An 18,385-nucleotide genomic window follows, 5' to 3' on the forward strand; every position below is an offset into this window, starting at 1 on the left:
TGTTGTGGAATCTGTTACATTAGCAATCACCCTTACGTGGCATTTGTGAGGGTCCAGCAGTTCATGTAAATAAGTTATAGTCTTTTATAACAGTTATAAACTGGATCTCCTAAGTTAAGTACCATATTGTTTTTGCTTCGTTCAAAAATTAACCTGTGTTTGTTCTCAGTCTTGTGACCCAAAAAAGGAGTTAACATTCCAGTTTGTGTACTCCCACTGATGGAAACTTCTGATTCCTCTTCCAGTTAGCTCTTATATCCTCTGGTGAGCATTCCATGATTTTCCAAGCCTAGCTGGATGCCTTTCTACTGGGCTCCCATAACTATGTTACCTTCCCTCTTGGGATCTATCATATGGTATCATAAGCACTTACTCGTGTATCTGCATCTCTCAGACAAAAAAATTCCTAAAGGAGAAGATATATATTCTATTTATCGTATTATCCTCAGAGCCAGACACAATATCAGGGAACTACTATATGATTTGTAAATATTTTTGATCAAATTGAACACACAAAAAATAAGAAAGTACTAAAACAAGTCACAAGAGCTTTAACCTAAGGTGGTCTTTCCAAGCTAAATAAAGGGCAAGATGACATATAGGGACAGGTTTCAATACTTATATTTGCACATGCAGACCCTGTAGTCTTTTTTTTTTTTTAAGATTTTATTTATTTATTTGACAGAGATCACAAGTAGGCAGAGAGGCAGGCAGAGAGAGAGTAGGGGAAGCAGGTGCCCCACTGAGCAGGGTGCCTGATGCAGGGTTTGATCCCAAGACCCTGGAATCATGACCTGAGCCAAAGGCAGAGGCTTAACCCACTGAGCCACACAGGTGTCCCAAAACCCTGTAGTCTTTAGTGTGGCCGTAGGAGGTTCTGAATGAAGGATTACAGAGACAACTGGCCCATCCATAGTCCTTTATTATTTAAACATTTGGGATCACTGGTTATCTAACATACACTCACATTTATTGCTGAAATACTTGAAATATTTTGTGTCACCCTCATCCTGATAGGGGACATTCTACTAGCCAGAGAATCTCTAAAACCATAGTGAATTGTCATGTGACTCTTTTAAATCAGGAAAAAGTATTCACCTAATTCACTTCATACTTATTTTTTAAAAAGATTTATTTATTTATTTTAGAGAGACTGAGCTTGAGCAGGAGGGGTACAAAAGGAAGAGAAAATGTCAAGCAGACTCCCTGCCGAGTGGGGAGCCTGACTCGGGGCTTAATCTCAGGACCCTGAGATCATGACCTGAGTCAAAACCAAGAGTTAGTCGCTTAACAGACTGTGTCACCTGGGCACCCCTCAGATACTTATAGGTAATTTTATTTTTTTATTTTAATTTTTTTTAAGATCTTATTTATTTGTCAGAGAGAGAGAGGGAAAGAGAGCGAGCACAGGCAGACAGAATGGCAGGCAGAGGCAGAGGGAGAAGCAGGCTCCCCGCTGAGCAAAGAGCCCGATGTGGGACTCGATCCCAGGATGCTGGGATCATGACCTGAGCCAAAGGCAGCTGCTTAACCAACTGAGCCACCCAGGCGTCCCTTTATTTTAATTTTTTAAAGATTTTGTTTATTTATTTGAGAGAGAGAGAGATAGATCACAAGTAGGCAGAGAATCAGGCCGAGAGAGGGGGAAACAGGCTCCCTGCTGAACAGAGAGCCCGATGTGGGGCTCGATCCCAGGACCCTGAGATCATGACCTGAGCTGAAGGCAGAGGCTTAACCCACTGAGACACCCAGGTGCCCCAATTTATAGGTAATTTTAAATGATGTTTTTGAATATGCATTGCCTGCCATTAGCACATTACTCAAAGGTTATAGAAGAATATGCATAACAGAGGAAGCCTCCTTCCCTTCCACATTGCTTGTTTTCATATCTCGATATGCTCAAGGCAAATGCTGATGAAGATTTTATAGATTATTTATAAAATGGGAAATGAAGTTAGAATATATATGTGCGTGTGTGTGTATGTGTATGATTTTTTTTTTTATTTGAAAGAGAGGGAGATCACAAGTAGGCAGAGAGGCAGGCAGAGAGAGAGGGGGAAGCAGACTCCCTGGTGAGCAGAGAGTCTGATGCGGGGCTCGATCCCAGGACCCTGAGACTGTGACCTGAGCCAAAGGCAGAGGCTTAACCCACTGAGCCACCTAGGGGCCCCTAGATAGAATATATTTTTTTAAATAAGTTCTCTCCTGACCCTTCTTGTGGGCTTACTTTCTCTTGTTAGTTGATGCCATAATATCAGATAATTTCTCTTACATTATGTATCATATCTACAACTTAGTATACAATATCTGTCTTTTCTCCCGGAGTGTAATTTTCCAGAAAGGATGGGAAGAAATGTACATCTTACTTCCACGTGGGCTCCCACCCTTACATTCCCTTGCACAAATCTGATATGTAAGAAGTCTGGGTGAAAGAATGGGAAATGAGCAAGTGTGGGTGAATCTATAAGACCAAACCAAAGGAAGAAAGAAAGAAAGAAAAAGAGAGAGAGAGAAACAGTAGTAAGTCTTTCAAAAAGAGAGAGTAAAATTCAAGGAATTGTTGGCATAGTGATAGAGTTGCTGGTGAATCATTCTGGGATAATGAGGCCAACCCAAGATTAATAACAGCTGGAAGCACGAGTAGTCTGGGAGCAGATGGTGCAGAAGGAAGAGGTAGTAATACCAGATCCCAAAGTTGGGCTGTGTGAGGGGAGTTAGAACCATGGCCATTAGTGGTTGGGGTGCAGCGGGGCTGGGTGGGGGCTGTTCTACGGGAGCTCAGGAGATGCAGCCACCGCCTAAGATGTTGCCACAGTGTCTAACCATCCCATGAGAGAGGAAGAAAGACTCTGATTTCTCTTATTTTCACCTCCCTGTTTTCACCTTTGCCTAAACCTGCCAAGAAGCCAGTTGGCAAGAGAAGCTAGCTGGAAGGAAAATGGTGTTCCCTGTGATGTAGAACAGAGCGAGGGTGAAAAGCACAGAAAAGGGATTAGTGAAGTAACAAATACCCAGTGCAACTGACCCTGTAAGTACCCCGCGGACTGATTTCCGACAGAGCCAGCCCCTGGCCAGTAAGACACAAACTAATTCAGTGTCGATGAATTCAGTGTAGATTTCTTTTCTGGCATTAGTTTTTTCAAGAGACCAAGGAACAAAATATGTCTATTTTAAAATGAAAGTGGGGAAATGAAAATGCACAGATATTAAATCTATGCATACTCATAAGATGGCACAGTGTATGAGAAAACACATACTAAGTAATTAATAAAATGAGTTATATCCATACACAATAGAGAATCATGGTGAGAGTAATCATTTCTGACATGTAGAGTGTGTAAGGCTGCTAGAAACACAAAGAATAGAGTAGGAAAAGTATTTTAAGACTTTTGTGGGAAACATTTATAGCTTCTGGGATGTAAAAATGTGTGATCATAAAAGATCCTGTGTTTTTCTGACATCAACTTTATGGCCCAAGTAATAGATTTCAGCCATCAGAGGAAACATTCCAGACCCTTTTTTCATTGTTTCATTATTAAAGAGCTGGAAAGAAAATGAGAAAAACAGTTTGTCAATTGCATAAATATGGAGTGTTTTTAATAAGTATTCTCTGTGTCTAGAATAGAGAAAACATTTATTAGGGTAAGAAAGATGAGGCCCAACTCTTGGAAGATATATATAGATAGATATAGATATCTATATTACAGATATTACAATACACAGATATATATAGATATATATATAGATATCTATATATAGATACACAGATATATAGATATTTATCTATTATTATTTATATAGATATTTATCTATTATTTAATATATATATTAAATATATATATTTATCTATATATCTATATATCTGTATATCTATAATATTTGGTGCAAGGTGTTCAAGGAAAGAAGCGAAGAACACAAGTGATGGCTTATTTTTGTCTCCTGGTAAAATCTCCTATAAAAAACAAAGTAATGCAAGACAAGTAAATTATTTGAATTTATACCACCCAGGTCTTTGAGTGGTGTACTTTAACATTTCTGGACACCTGATGCGAGGTCACCAAGCAAACGATCGATTGGATATATGAAATATTGCAGGTGGAAATTTTATTAGAGTTCATAAAATAAAATGTTTTCATTGTACAGGTGAAAAATTGAGATAAAAAAAGGACAGAAACATTCAAGTTTATAGATGCATGACAGATAATGGAGTTCCTGTTTTTAGTTTTTGTTTCTATTTTTTTAAAGATTTTATTTATTTATTTGAGAGAGAGAGCACAAGCAGTGGGGAGGAGTAGTGGGAGAGGGAGAAGCAGGCTCCCTGCTGAACAAGGAGTTCAATCAGGGACTCCATCCCAGGACCCTGAGATCATGACCTGAGCTGAAGGCAGATGTTTAACCGACCGAGCCAGCCAGGCACCCTTTTTTTGTTTTTTTAACTCTGAGTTAAAGTAGTAGGTAAGGCTACTGAATTTGCAGTCCTTCAGCCTTGGGGTTAATTCAGAACTCTGCTACTTCTTGTGCTGAACTTCCACATGTATTTAAGTTCTTTTACCTCAGTATTCTCATCTGTACTTGGGGATAAACATCATGGAACTTAGGGTGTTTAGAAGGATGGAATGAACTAATGCATTTCAAGCACTGAGCAGAGTACATAGTAAGGACATGGCAGATATTATATTTTTCTTGTTCTGCCATACCCCAGACTTTCCATCAACCTCTTATCATCTAAGCTGTTGAGTGGAAAAGATGGTCTAAATTTCTATGGTGATCTCTAAGGAGCAAGGGGACAGCAGTCATTCACAATTTCCTGGGATATTTTCTTTAAAACCCACTCTAATAACCTCCCACCATCGTTTTATTATTTTTTTTTGTCCAAACCAACAATCTAGATTTATTATTTCTTCATTGCTCCTTCATTATTTCTTCATTACTCCATTAATTATTTATTATTTCTTCATTACTCCCATTATCCAAACAGAACAGGCTACTCAGCAGCAAACTGACCACTGGAAATTTTATTCTGTTTGGACAAGGAACTTTGTAATTGGGCCTTACTTAAAGGTGTAGAAATAGGGAGAGTTCACTGAGGACAACACTTTTAGCTACATGGTTTTTACATGGGGGCATGGATGTGAGGGACAGTGCCACATCGATTAACACAAAGTAAGTAAGAGAAGGTAGTGAGTATTCTGTGAGATGCTTTGTACATAATTGGTGCTCATAAGTTTCTGTTATAATTAACTGGATTAAAAGATATGGAGTTGGAATGTATTCCAGGCATGGTTTTCCTAGAGAATGTAGCAAACTTCTTGAGGACTTTGCAGATGCCTAGCATTCAGTCAGAAATAAATAAATTTTATATATATGCCAAAGTGAGGGCCTTGATAGGAAGGGTGGGTGCATGAGACTAAGGATGGTTATACAGAGGTAGAGGCAGTTGAAATATACCAACTCCAAGATTCTCCTGAGCCCTCAAGTCCTGTGGACTTAGTGTACTTGGCTTTATTAGAGAAAAATGGTCACTCTTGTTTGAAGATGGAAGTGTGGCAATTACTCTTCGAGACAGCCTTGACCTATTCAGGATTATCCCTCAACTACCATCCTTGCCACCATACGAGTAATTTTTTTTTTAAGATTTTATTTATTTATTTATTTTTCAGAGAGAGAGAGAGTGCAAACAAGCAGGCAGAGTGGCGGGCAGAGGCAGAGAGAAGCAGGCTCCCTACTGAGGAAGGAGCCTGATGTGGGACTCGATCCGAGGACCCTGGGGTCATGACCCGAGCCAAAGACAGTTGCTTAACCCACTGAGCTACCCAGGTGTTCCGCCACCATACCAATAATTTTGTCCAATCTGAGCATGACTTGAAAATGGAAAAGTTCATTATGTGAAGCAAAGAGACAAATGTTTTACCAAAGGAACTATCAGACCTGGCTAATATAGCATGCTTCGTATATGCCAAAAAGAATTGGAGAGTAGCCCTGTGAGTGGACACTAAAGGTACTGAACCAGAAGGGACAGTTATGAATAAGAGAGAGTTTTAACAAGAGACAAAAACTTGAAGCACAAGTTTCATGCCTCAGGAATTAACCTCTGGGCACAGGCCTTTGGAGATGATCTTCCTATGCTTCTCAGACCACTCTTAGAAACTTGCAAAAGGCGATGGCCCACCTTGTGTGAGGTAGAGATGGCAGAACAGCTATGGGTGAGTGTGTAAGAATGGTTCCACATCCTCGGAGAAGAGCAGGTGTTGGAATGAATCTGTTAGGTAAAATTGGAAGAGACTCCAGTTGAGAATGCCAAAGCAACAAAGGATGTGCTGGTGCACATCAGCATTCTTGAGTACCTCAATAATGGCAGTCCTCTGTATGAAAGGATTGACAGTGAATAATTCTGTCACTTAATGAGGTTGAGAATATCACAGAATAGCCAAGGACAGGGAGCAGCACTTAGCGTTGGTGTCATGACCAGAAAGCGCATCTGAGTCAAAATGGCAGCCTTGAGACCTCTGACAGCTGGCTCATTTTTGGAGATGACTCCTAAAACATGGTGTCCTCAGAGGCAACCAAGAATATCTATTATATGTAGCCTTGGTGGTGCAGTTTGTGTTTAAGAGATCTTGGTGGGACCAGACTAGGTCATAGTAAGAGGCCAGTCTTCTGAAACTGTGTCATGGACTGAATGGTTATATCCCTCCTGCAGTTCCCATGTTGAAGCCCTAAGTCCCACTGTGATGGTATTTGGAGATAAGGCTTTTGGAATATAATTAGAGTTAGATGGGGTCATAGGGCAGATTAGGGCCCTCATAATGGGGTTACTGCACTTAAAAGAAGACACTCTGGAGAGGCTCACTCCTTTGCTCTCTGTCTTTCCCTGTAAGTACAGAGTGAGATGTGGGCCACCTACAAGCCAAGAGAAGAGTCTCAGAATGGATTTACCTTTCTGGCATCTTGATCTTGGACTTCCCAGCCTCTGGATGGAAAAACAAATGTCTGTCATTTAAACCACCAAGTCTGTAGTATTTTGTTATTGCATGTTTTCTTTACACACCTCTGCTTTCCTCACATCCTTCCATGCTCCCCTTGGGAGTACTCTCTCAGTCAAGAATCTCTGTCTCAGGCTCTCCTAATATGGAACCCAACTTAGAATAATAACATTTATTGAGTCTGTACCAGACATGCCCACACTAGTATACAGTGGTGAATAAGACAAGTATTTCATGGCTTCATTGGGCTCAGAGCCTAGTGATCTCATCATTTACTAAGCATTGTATTAATGGGATTTGACAGTTATTTATAAGAATACTTTTTTTTTAATTTATAAAAATACTTTTGGCCATTTCATAACATCTTTTAAAGCTTTTATTGGCTTCTGGATGTATTGTTTTTTGATCAGATAATACACCAAATACTATCTTACTTTATAGAAAATGGACTAAGAGCTTAATACGTTTTATACATATTCCAGAAATAGTCAAAGATGAAGTATATTAACTGACTTCTCAACCTGTTCTTGTCATGCTTTTCTGCTCTTGTTCCACAGGTGCCATATTTTCTTGTTTCTCATTGATATATCTAAATGGGTTTCTTTTATAAAAGCATTTCCTCTGGTTTCTTCCTTAAATTATTTCTTCAAGCATCCTCTTTAGTATTTTCCAAATTAATTTTTGTTTTACTTGTTTTGCAGCATTTAGTAAGTCCCCCTATTCTTTGGTGCATGCGCGCTCTCTCTCTCTCTCTCCCTCTCTCTCTCTCTCTCTCTGCTGCTGTTCCCCATCCTTATTTGAGAAGATAGGCTCCCCATCTCCCCATCTCAGTGTTTGCCAGCAATCACAGACTATCAGTTGCCCTGTTCTTTCCAGATTCCTTTTGGGGACTACTGAGGATCTAAGTACGTATTTCAGCTATAACCAGAAAGCACATCGTGATATGTGAGTCCTGGCTCATTCTTGGCACTTAAGTTGGTGTATTTCTGCCTTAAGAGATGGTCTTATTTTACCCTCTGCAGTCTTCTTATATATCAAACTTAGAGAAGTAGACATCATGTGAAAACATACAATTTCTAGCATGCAGAGCTACATCTTGGTCTTTTCCTGGCTCAGTTAATTTGACATCTGAGGGCTCTACCCTCCTGCCTGGGATTCAATTTGCCCCCACTTTTATGTGCTCTTCCATAGTTGCTCTGCTATCCATCAGTCACAGCCTCTGCATAGAAGAGGACTGCAGGTGGGCATAGCTGTATCCTGATCACACAAAGAAGAAATGCTCAACAGTGGTGAAGATTGCTTTTGTTCCATATTTTTGCATCTAATTTTGAAAAGAAAATTTAGGGAGGCAGAATCATCAAACACCAGGGACCAAAAAAAAAAAAAAAATTCAAAGCACAATCAGCTAATTGCATTTTCAGATATTTAAAGTAGTGTTAACTTCTGCTATCTTTTCCCAAAGGACAGACACTCACATTCACCAAATACCCTGAGAGCACTTCTTGGGAATATAGTCAGCTACACTCCACCTGCTCCATCCCCCAGTGAAAACCCTTCCCACATGTCTTTGAAGTCTTTCATTTTATGGATCTATCATGGAGACTGGAGAGGTCTAATGGTGTAAAAGTCTACAGAAAAATGAAAATGCTGTGAGATACTGTACAATGTTGAGTTGCATCTGCCATTATAAAATACTGAGATGAGAACACTTGAATAGAAAGAATAAGCCAGCACAGCATGAAAAGAAACTTGAGTATCTAACGGAGTTTCTAAAATAATTAACATATTAAACAATTTTAGTGTGTTCTATTCAAGTTAATCAGCAGTGCAGTTCACTATTCTTGTATAAAAGACATAACCATGGGAGTTAAACATAATTCAACAGCATTTTTTAAAATATTTATTTCCAACTATCATTGTGTTGCCGGATCCCTTTTATCTGCCTGTTCTTGCTTGTAGAAGAAACAGTTGGCACAGTTACGGACAATAATGGTGTCCAAATATGTCTAATAGCTTAGAAGGAGAATATGAATCAGGTGTGTATGATGGGAAACTTATCTGCACGATTTAAATGTGAGAGTTAAAGAAAGAAAACTAAGAGAAAAATACGAAATTTTAGGCATCTGTAGAAATGCGTTACTTTGATCATTTAAATTCACCAAAATTCTACTGTTTGTAAGTAATTTATTGAATAAACTGGATATGAATGCAATAATATTCCAGGATGGGCATGTGGATGGGAGAATGAGCCAGAAGATATACCCTATATTGTAAAACACATGCACGCATTATTTTCCTGCAATGACTATCGGCTTGGGACCAAGTCTGGGACCCTAGTTCACTCTTCTCCTAGAGGGAAAGACTTCCTACACAGTGTTTGTAAAAAGTCTTGCAAGTGGGACCCCTACTGGTGGGCCAGTCATATATGAACAGACATGACTGGTATAATATAATAAGGCAGTGAGAGGTAAAACATGGCACTTCCACATAGGGACAGTGGACAAGTGTATGACACAAAGCAATGGTACAGAATGTGAGGAACAGCCAAGGTCTGAAGGGAAATGTGGGGAGAATTGAATAAACAGAACCCAGGCAGGATTTTGTCAAAGACTGTGACTGGGGACCCAGCCAACCCTGCAGGCAATATGCTAAAGAAGTATTCTTCCTCTTAGGACACATGTGCGGCACATTTGGTTAAGCTGCAGCTGTTGGCTCAAGTCCCGGTCTCGGGGTCCTGGGATCAAACCTTACATCAGGCTCTTTACTCAGCGGGGAGTCTGCTTCTCCCTCTGCCTCTGCCCCTCCCTCTGTTCAGACTCATACTCTTTCTCTCTATTACTGTGTCTCAAATAGATAAATAAAATCTTAAAAAAAAAAAAATTCTTCCTCTCGTCCCCATCATCTGAACCAGTGTAGAAGGCAGACAACAAAGGAATGTGTGGATGTTATCCAGGCAGGTAAGTCTCCCAGGAATAGATCACTTCAAAAACTAGTGGACAGTTTGTCTGGTTTCATTAATGCGATCTCTTGCCCTGGTGACCGCCTCATCAGGCTCCATTCGTCACCTCTCTATCCCTCACCTGCCAGCAGAATTCTGGCAGCAGAATCAGCAAGGTGGAAAAGTCCCGGGGGAGCTCTGTTTTAATTTCACAACTTTACTCGGGTTAGGCTTCCAAAACTGACCGAAAAGATTTTAATGTACGTATTGGGTCAAAAATCGAAAGGATCGTATGAAATTAATTTTGTAATGTGTAATTGATGACTGGATTTAGGGAAACCCTCTATCTTCCCACAGTTTCCAAGCCTGGAAACATACGCGTTGTCAGGTAAATGAGAAATCGCTTATACCCCTGACGGGAATCAATACTGCATAACTTATTGATTTGTAGGCTGCACCTCGTAAAACAATAAATAAGTAAAAATCCTGGGGCAGGAGCAAATGGAGTCCAGTGGCGACATTATTGCAGAATTTGGTACCCGGCACGGTTTTCACACCATCCCGACCATCCGGTTCGCTTGGCTATAAATTACCTGGCATTCAGCTTATCTCAAGAGGAGCCAACTGAATGTTACCTTGTGCTGGAGCCTGATGACATGCCAGTGGAGTCTAAGTCACACTTTTCTGTTTGTGTGCTGCTGCACCGAACAGCTCAGAAATGTCGAGAATGTTACTGAGCTGCCAACATGTCAAAGACATGGGGAAAAGTACATGGCAAAAAGCTTTCCCTTTTGTTTTCTTGGTTGCATTAGTGTATTCTGAGCCCTTTTATGGCTCCAGATGGGCAACACTTGAACAATTGCTTTTCTTGCATAGGAAACATTGCCGTGTCCTTGTGGCAGGGAAAGTCCCATTGTTTATAGCACAGACTGTTCTCCGCTGTGGAATTATGAACCCGAACCTTTGAGTGGATTCAGTCTAATGCTTAAAAAATCTGACATAACCACAATCTTGGAGGTTTCTAAAATAAATCTTGGTCTGAACTTGAGAATGGGAAATTTCTCTTAAGTAATTCTAATGAAAGAGAACCCTCCCAATCCCCCCTCCACCCCCCACATTCCCAAAGACTGTAACGAATAAAGATTGAGTTCAGTTATCAGGCACCTAAAACAAAGCAAATTCTCCCCTTTACGAATCTGACCGAAAGCAGAAAATACACTAGTTTTTGGCAATGGAAGACAGCAAAGAGGATTGGAGGTGCATGGTATGAAAGACTAGGAGTCAGGAAGCTCTGCACTGTAGGAGAAAGCTCAGTGAGCAAGAATGAGGACACTTGCTTTGTGCTGCTGGTCATCCCACAACAGTTGTGTGATCTCAATTAAGGCTCCTAAACCTTAAAGTGAGGATAAGGGTACTTCCCCACTCCAGTTTTATTGCTTGATACTGGGCCTTGAGGGAGATGATGAGACATTAGGCAGTGGTTGGAAAATAGTAGGGATCTATACAAATACAGCATGAAAAGAATAACAGAACAAAATTTGTTACTTGAAAAAATACATGAATGTAAAATACTCCAGAAACACAGAACAGGATTTCTGATAAAGTCCTCCTATACCGAATAATCACACTGTATAGAATCAGTTCTTAGGAAAAGCAAAACATGATCAAGTGTAATCATCATTCGAAGCTTTTGGAACAGATCTTACTAAATTGTGTTCCATGAAATTCTTGAAGCAGAACACTTGACAGGTGTTATGTTAAAAGAAAAAGGAAGAGAAGGAAGAAAAAGGGAAGGGAAGGGAGGGACCAGACATAGAAAGCATAGGATTCCATAGTCAAATCAAGTCTGGAAACTAAAACAGGTGAGACGTTTCAGACTTTCATATCCTGATATTTGCCTTCATCATATGTAAGAGGGGTACATAGTACACCGTGCTTCAATTTTTTTTAATTGAAACTGTTAGAATATACTTTGAAAAATTGCTGTTGTAGAGGGGTTTACTTAATCAGGCAATTCTGGAAAGCAGCCAAGTCCTGGATCAAGGGAGGTGGCACGTTCCTTGACGCAAAGAGAAAATCAATCAGAACAAACAAAAAGAGTAACAGTGACTAACAGTTGTTCAGTAATTCACAGTTTATAAAACATTTCCACATAATTATCTCTGTTGATTCTCAATTCACTTTTGGAAATAGTTACCATAAGCACACTGGTGGCATTCCAGTGTCTAAGATCACAGAGCTAGGGACAGGATAAGAGTTTCAAACCAAAGGTCTAAATTTCAGATCTACTCAGTTTCCACCATCGCCTGCTGCTTTATTGTTTAGAAAGAGTAATCGAGACAGAGTAACACTTTGTACCAGTTCTTTGAAAACCCCAAATAAGAGAGAGAGATTTTTCCTTCTATTAGATCCTAAAAACCCCACTGGCAAAGTGGTCTTTAAAGGAAACTCTCTAGGGAGCCTTTTAGACATCTGGACGATTGATATGAGTGGCATTTAATGGGATGAGGGAACGCTCTGCTGTCCCACTGTGCTACATGGGAAGGGGCTGAGCCATTTTCAGATGCCCTACTAAACTGCTAGTTGAGCTGGGGCTAAGCACAGCGGAAATACCGTCTGATAGGACTTTATATGTTCTAAAATTCAAAAGGTTTTACAAAAATTATGTGAAATGCTGAAATGTCACTATGGAATAAAGACACTGTCTTAAAGTGATCAACACGGAGCATTCTTCCCTTTTAATTGTTGCATTTACAAATACATGCTGGTTGAAAATGGTTTCAAAGAATTAGAGGGGCACCTGGGTGGCTCGGTCAGTGAAGCATCCCACTTTTGATTTTTGGCTCAGGTCAGGATCTCAGGGTCAAGAGCTTGAGCCCCATGCCTGGCTCTGCTCAGCGTGGAGTCCGCTTAAGACTCTCCTTTTCCCTCTGCCCTTGTCCGCACCTCTCTCTTTCTCTCTCAAAAATAAAATAAAATAAAATAAAACATCTTTATCAAAGTATTAGAAGTTACTTTAAAAGAAATGAAACAGCTTATAGGTATGGAAAAGGATATTAAGAAAAATTTAATTAAATTAGAGCCAATATTATTAAAATAGCAGATATATCAAGACTTTGATCAAATTTCAGTAGTGACAGATGGTTAAAAATATTTTCTATGTTGCCATCCTATACACATATATTCAATTTTTGTGAAATATAACATTAAGAAATCTATGTTATGAAGTTATGTACTAATTATTTTTCTGTATTACCAAGTTAACAGTTTCTTTTCTATCTTATTCTGGTACTGTCCTTGGATGTCTCCTATATAGCTTTTCTAGAACTTGTAGTATGGATGCTTCCTTTTTCTGATCCCTGCTGCCTTTCAAAGGATATGGTCATCAAGACTTTTAAAGTGGGGCACCTGGGTGGCTCAGTGGGTTAAGCCTCTGCCTTTGGCTCGGGTCATGATCTCGGAGTCCTGGGATCGAGCCCCATATCGGGCTCTCTGCTCAGCAGGGGGCCTGCTTCCCTTCCTCTCTCTCTGCCTGCTTCTCTGCCTGCTTGTGATCTCTCTCTGTCAAATAAATAAATAAAATCTTAAAAAAAAAAACTTTTAAAGTACTAGAGATAGGGGCACTTGGGTGGCTCGGTGGGTTAGAGCCTCTGCCTTCGGCTCATGATCCCAGGACCCTGGAATCGAGCCCCGCGTCGGGCTCTCTGCTCAGCGGGGAGCCTGCTTCTCTTCCTCTCCTTCTGCCTGCCTCTCTGCCTACTTGTGATCTCTGTCCGTCAAATAAATAAATAAATATATTTTTTTTAAAGTACTAGAGATTGCCCACAGACAGGAGCTTTTAACATAGGAGAGATGGTTCTTACCATACATCATGATTACATAGTGCTTTCAAAAAGAGTTCGTTTTGGGACAGCTAATGTTCCTTTGACCTATTTGTATCATTCAAGGGTCCATGTGTGACCAAGTGTCAGGAAGTCTGATTCCAGTCACTTCTTAATTCTGGGTAATCTCTCTGAACTCATTGTCTATATCAGTAAGATTAAAAGATTTGGATTATATGGTTTCTAAGGTCATTTCTAATCCTGAAATTCTAAGATTCTCTAAAATGTCACTGTAATGAGTGTTTTACATTAGGGTGCAAACACCTGCTTATTTTATGATGTTGACTATTCTGACACATGAACTCTGATAATAATATCTGGTCTTTAAATGGTATTATCATTTATGTACACACCTGAACTCTGCAGGAAAATAACACAGATGACCACTTGGTTTCCTCTTAGGACAAACATTCCTCTAGTTTATTTTTCTTCAGCCCAGCAAAATGCATCATTCCCAGATTAGGCATGACTTTTAAGTATATTTCAAAACCTATTAGAATGAACTCTTGCAAATGCCGTAGACTCAAAATCTTAAAATCCAACTTGACGTCTTTTACACCAATGTCTCGAATCAGTTGCCAGAGCCTGTAGCTGATACCGCCTTCTCACTCCTGAAAAGTCTATGGATTATTTCCAATCCAGCCTCATTATTCCTCCCTAGTGTATGCCCTGAGTCTCTATCCACTGGGCGTCCAAGGCAAACATCCTAACTGGATTACTGACTGTCTTTCTCTCTCTCTCCCTACCCGTTTCTGTCCATTTCAGAGGACTTTAACCTTCAACTTCAGAGCTTGTGAATTGCAAAATCCCAGAGAGCATTTTGCACATACATACTGTGTATACTCCCCAGACTCCACGGTTTAGCTCACACACTCTCTAAGAGATGACACCCTCTTCATGTAATTATAGAACTCCTCCTAGGGGGATAATACCTATCTCAGAGACCTCTCCCTGCCATCACAACATACCAGAGGCTGGATGGCTTAAACAACGGAGATTTATTTTCTTGTAGTTTTGGAGGTTGACAAGTTGGATATTGGGATGCCAGCAGATTTGGCTCCTAGTGAGAATTCTCTTCTTGGCTTGCAGATGCCTGGCTGCCTTCGTGCCGCTTCCTGACAAGAAAGGTCCTGTCCTTGGTGCCTATGCAGAGAGAGGCAGAGAAAGAGAGAGGGAGGTAAGGAGGTGAGGGGAAGGGGAAGAAGGGAAGGGTGAGAGACAGAGAAGTATTGAGAGAGGGCTTCTTCTTAAAGGGTGGTCCCTAATCCTGTCATGAAGGCCCTTTCTCATGATCGCTGGTAACCCCAGTTACCTCCCAAAGGCTCCCATCTCCAAATAACACTGGGCTTAGGGTTCAAACATAGGAATTTTGAGGGAACAACAAACATTGAGTCAATAACACTGGGCTTCAGGCTCCCCCAGATTGATCTCCTCACATGCAAAACACATTCATTCCATCCCAGCAGCCCCCAAAATCTTAACTTGTCCCAGGATTAGCCCTACAGACTCAAGTCCAAAGTCTTACTCCAGTATCATCGGAATCAGGTATGGGTGAAACCGGATGCATAATTCATCCGGAAGCAGAACTGCTCTTTAGATGTGAACTTTTTGAAACCAGACACATGGTTACTGTGCTTCCAACATATGGTGGTGGGACAGCCATAGGACGGACATTCCTATTCCAAAAGGGAGGAATACAAGGAAATGGGGATGGGTCCCCAGCATGTTCCATATCTAGTAGGGCAAATTTCATCAGATGTTAAAGCTCGACAATATGCCAATCCTTTTTGGTTCAGTGCTCCGCCCTAGAGGCCTGCAGGGGCAGTCATCCCACCTCTGTGGCTCCGCTGGGGGGCATGACACCCTTAAGGCCATGGGCTGCCTGGCCCTCTGGCTTTGTGAGAGGGACTCATCCCCAAGTCTTTGGTTGAACCCTATCCAGTCTGTTAAAACCAAGATGGTGCCCCGGATGAACTCTGAATTGCCTTTGGTCCTTCTTCCCCTTTCTTGGAGGAGAGTACAAGTTCATACCCTAATAACGCTATGACCCAATCCTATAGGATCTCACAAGTCAGACGGACTTCCTTTACTTCGTCCCATCTCCATCCCTTTCAGTTCAAACTGGGTGTGTTCAATTTATATAAGCCTAGCTGTACCTTTGGTGTTTTCTTTGGAATGTGCTTTTTTATTATTTATTTTTGCAAAATGGTCAAGCTTATCGTTTTCTTAATGTTTAAGTCCCGGTTCCTTTTTACCGAATAATTCCTCCTTCAGTTCATCTCTCTCTCCTTGGATTACACTGTAAGCATCCAGGAGGAAGCAACTGTTCCTTTGATGTTTTGCTTAAAAATCTCCTCTATTAAATATCCACTTGCATCGCTCCTAAATTTTCCCTCTACAAAACAGGAAGAGTACCAAAAGGATTCAAAGAAGTCCTTTGCCCCTTTATAACAAGGATCACCTTTCCTAGTTTCCTTTTTTATTTTTTTAAGATTTTATTTATTTATTTGAGAATGAGAGTGAGAAAAAGAACGTGAGCACACGCAGAGCTAGGGGCAAAGGGAGAGGGAGAAACCGGCTCCCTGCTGAGGAGGGAGTCCGATGTGGGACTTGATCCCAGGACCATGGGCTCATACCTGGGTCGGATAACTGACTGAGCCACCTAGCTACCCTTCCTCCAGTTTCCATTACGATGTTCCTTATTTCCATCTGAGACTCGCCAGAATGACCCATCACGTCCGTATTTCCACAAACATGCTGTGCACGAGTATTTGTACACTCTCTAAGAGGATGGAGCCTTGCTTTCTAACTCTCTTCTTTCTCGATTCCCACCAGAATAGCCCTAAAATCCGCAGTTCTAACATGAACCTCAAAACCCCTCTAGCCTCCTCCCCTCACCGAGCTCCAAAGCTGCTTTCACATTTTTACATATTTTTTTCCAGCTCTGCCCTCCTTCTCAGTGTCAACATCCGTCTTCAACTATGATTTGACTCAGTTATCCCACTTCTGGAAATATATCCAAAGGAAATGAAATCAGGATTTCAAAGACTTATCCACACTCTCCCATATTTTTTTTTAAGATTTTTATTTATTTATTTGACAGAGAGAGATCACAAGTAGGCAGAGAGGCAAGCAGAGAGAGAGAGAGGAGGAAGCAGACTCCCTGCCAAGCAGAGAGCCCGATGCGGGACTCGATCCCAGGACCCTGAGATCATGACCTGAGCCGAAGTCAGCGGCTTAACCCACTGAGCCACCCAGGTGCCCCACACACTCTCCCATATTTACCATAGCTAAGATATGGAAACAACCCAAGTGTTATTCAACAAACGAATGAGTAAAGAAGATGTCTCTCTCTCTCTTTCTCTCTCTCAGTGGAGTTTTATTCAGCCATGATAAAGAATCAAATGCTACCATTTGTGACAAGTTGGGTCAATCCTGAACTAAGTCAGACAAAGACAGAAACTGTGTGGTATCAATTAAATGTGGAACCTTTAACAGCTGAACCTGTAGAAAGAGACAGTAGAATGGTGGTTACCAGTGGTGGGGCATGGTGAAAAAGGGGAGATGTTGGGCAAAGGGTGCCGACTTCCCGTTGTAAGATGAGCAAGTTCTGGGGATGTAATGGTGCAGTGTAGAGACTGTAGCTCACGGCACTGTATTACACTCTTGAAAGTTTCCCAAAGAGAAGATTGTAAATGTTTTCACTGCAAGAAAGAAAAGGTAATCATGAGACAGGATGAAGGTGGTCAGTGGCCTTTGTTTTACGACATCTTTCAAACCACCACACTGTACGTTCTAAACTTACATAGCGTTATATGTTGCATATCTCACTAAAGCTGGAAAAACTAAACAAAACGAAATCTATCTTAGTCTGAGCTTCCATAACAGAATACTATAAGCTAAGTGACTTAAAGAACTGATACTTCTTTTCTCACAGTTTTGGAAGTGAGGAAATCCAAAATCAGGGTGGCGGCCAATTCAGTTCCTAGGGAGGATTCGCTCCCTGGCTTGCAGATGTCTGTCTTCCCACGGTGACCTCACATGGCCTTTCCTTGGTGCACACTCCTAAAGGAGACCTCTTTCTCTTCCCCTCCTTATAAAGCCACTAATTCCGGGGCACCTTGGTGGCACAGTGGGTTAAGAGGCTGATTCTTGCCTTTGGCTCAGGTCACGATCTCACAGTGGTGGGATTGAGCCCCTTGTCGGGCTCCATGCTCAGAGCAGAGTCTGCTTGAGTTTCTCCCCCTCCCCCTATGCTATTTCTCCCTGCCCCCCAGAATAAATAAATAAAATCTTAAAAAAAATAAAGCCAGTAATATTATTCTGAGGCCCCACTTTCACGAACTAATTTAAGTCTAGCTACCTCCCAAAGGCCCCATCTCCAAACACCACCACACTGGGCCGTGAGCCTTCAACTTAGGAATGCACTGGGGACACAAACATTCAATCTACAACAATATTATTTGAAGCTTGATTTGAGGCTTGGGCCAAAGCTCATGGACTTGCACTAAGCAAGTGGGATTAAAAAGTACAAGCAGCATGCCAATTAGAGTAGTAGCTTCTTTTTTTTTTTTTTTTTTTAA

This window comes from Neovison vison, chromosome 1 (assembly GCF_020171115.1).
Source record: "Neovison vison isolate M4711 chromosome 1, ASM_NN_V1, whole genome shotgun sequence".
Classification (NCBI taxonomy): Eukaryota; Metazoa; Chordata; class Mammalia; order Carnivora; family Mustelidae; genus Neogale; species Neogale vison.